Genomic DNA, 2,500 nt, shown 5'->3' on the forward strand with positions numbered 1-2,500 from the left:
GAAATAGTTTTCTATTAGTCTATATATATTTATTGGGCAGCCTATTTCCCGTAGTCGCCTCATAACACTTGGCCACCATAAATTGTCAAACGCACCAGCGATATCCACAAAGATGGCCATGACATACTTCTCCTCACATACAGTATTGTGTAGCACCTGCCTAATAGCCATCTCTGTGGATGCACCTTTCCTGAACCCAAACTGGTTTGGGGCTTTAAGACCCGAGGTTTCGTATTGTTCCTCCAGGCGCCATACCATTAATCTCTCAAGTACTTTCGCTAGTATAGACAGTAGACATATGGGCCGATACGATTTTGGTTCATCTCTAGGCTTTCCATGGGACTTGAGCAATATGCACACTAGTCCTTTTTTCCATGGCTCCGGTACAGTATGTTCACGAAGGCAAGAGTTGAATATATCCATTAGGAGAGCTGGATGTGTGCGCCATATTCTTTTGATTATTAGGTCATCAATACCATCAGGACCTGTAGCTTTCTTCGGTTTACATGCTTTGATGGCAGCGTCCACTTCCTCTCTCGAAAACTCTGGTGCGTTTTCTATATTACTGTACCTTATGTTTTCCACTTTAACTTCTTCCTGATGAGCTGTATCCTCTTCTGGTTTGTCATCGGGCAGAAGTGAGCGCATTAGATGCTGGATTGTGTCCTCCCACGTCATTGTTTGGGTCTGGTTTGGAAGTCTTATGTTGCTGAGGACGTTTTCTGTACCTGTTTTTGGTCGGAGTATTTTTTGAGTTGCTGCCCAGGGATTGTTGTTGTCACAGTCAGATACCCACTTCTTCCATGCATCCTCTTTAGCAATGGTGATCTGTTTCGTGTATTCATTTCGTTTTATTTTGTACTCTTGTTTTGCTGCTTCGATTTCTTCTGCAGTTCCATTTCGGCGGGCATTTTGCAGGGTTCGTCGTGCTGTCATTGTGTTTTGTCGCTGTAGTCTAAGTGTCTCGTTCCACCATGGTATAGGGTGCTGTAGCCAGGTTTTTCTTCTCATCGATTTTTTGCAGCTAGCTCGTACAGCCCCTTCCAGGCATCGAACCTTCTCATTTACATCCATTGCTTGGATATTCTCCAGGTATTCTACTTCCTTTGCGAAGCACTGATCGAAAATTGCCCATTTCGCAAATTGTGTGTTGTATTTTTCTTGCACTATAGCTGTTCTGTTTCTCTGTTGTGGGGCAACTTCATATGTTATGGCCCTGTGATCGCTGGTTGTCCATCCCCCATGAACCTTCCATTTAGTTGTTGTTCTAGCCACAATTGTTGTACAAATAGTGAGGTCTATGTTACTCTCTCCATTTGGTCCACTGAAAGTTGTTAATGGAGATTCCTCATTCAGTAGTACAAGACCATGCTGGTAGATGAAGTCTTCCATCTTCCTACCGTCCCCATTTGCCATATCACCATACCATAATGGGGATGTTGCATTTGCATCTAGGCCTATAATTACTGGTTTTCCAGCCAAGTTGTGCAGTATGTCCTCAAGTTTATTTAGGAAGCGGTCAATAGGTTCACCATACTGGCAGTACACACACACCAGGTACAGTTCTCCAAAGGCTCCACTTATGCTTGCCGCACATGTATGTGTATCAGACAATGTGGTTAGCTGGAGTACATTTAAGCTCTTAGTACGAATGATTATAGCTGCCTTTGGTGTTCCATGTTTGGAGCTGTAAACCATTCGATAACCTGGTGGATAACCTGTGATTTTGTCATCTAGTGTGTATGGTTCCTGTACCAGTAGTACATCTAACTCCTCTTCCTCCATTTTCATGACTAGTTGGTCAGGTACTGTTTTAGATCTTTGCCCATTTATTTGGAGAATTTTTAAGGGGCTAAGTTGTAGGTCCGTTGAGGATCTATGGTCTGAAGGTAGCACATCGTTATTTTTACTTCCCATAATCGGTCATTCGTTGGATTGCTTCTTTTGCTCTCTTGTATTCAGGGCAGTTTTGGTCCAGAACTGAGTGTTTGCAGTCTCTCTTCCAGCGTTTGCAGTTCGCACAGTGTGGTGGTTGTTCTTTAAGCCTGCATTCTTTGAAGGAGTGTCCAGGTGCTGCACAGTGTCCGCATATTGTTTCAGCACTTGTGCATCTTGTTGATGTGTGACCAAAGCCCTGGCATTTATAGCACCTGCTAATATTTGTGTAATTTTGCACCCTGTGGGATGTGCAGTGGAGATACACTCGTCCTTGTTCAGTCAGCCTGTTCCATATTTTCGGTGCCACCTCCAGCACTAGGTTCACCACTTCTCGATTTTTTGGTCCAGTTTTGAAGGCGATCTGTGTTCCACTCACGACCTCTTCAAGTGTGAGGCCTGCTCTTGACAGATTTCGTTCATACAACTCAGTTTTCAGCTGTCCTTCTTGAGTATCTCTTGGAATATCAAAGAGAATTACCCTGGGATTCCTTTTTTTGGGGTCCTGAATGGTAAGCCCTGAACGACTAAACTCTTCACACTTTTTCAGTCTGTTTGCTTCTTC

The sequence above is a fragment of the Schistocerca serialis genome, unplaced genomic scaffold (assembly GCF_023864345.2).
Source record: "Schistocerca serialis cubense isolate TAMUIC-IGC-003099 unplaced genomic scaffold, iqSchSeri2.2 HiC_scaffold_1472, whole genome shotgun sequence".
Classification (NCBI taxonomy): Eukaryota; Metazoa; Arthropoda; class Insecta; order Orthoptera; family Acrididae; genus Schistocerca; species Schistocerca serialis.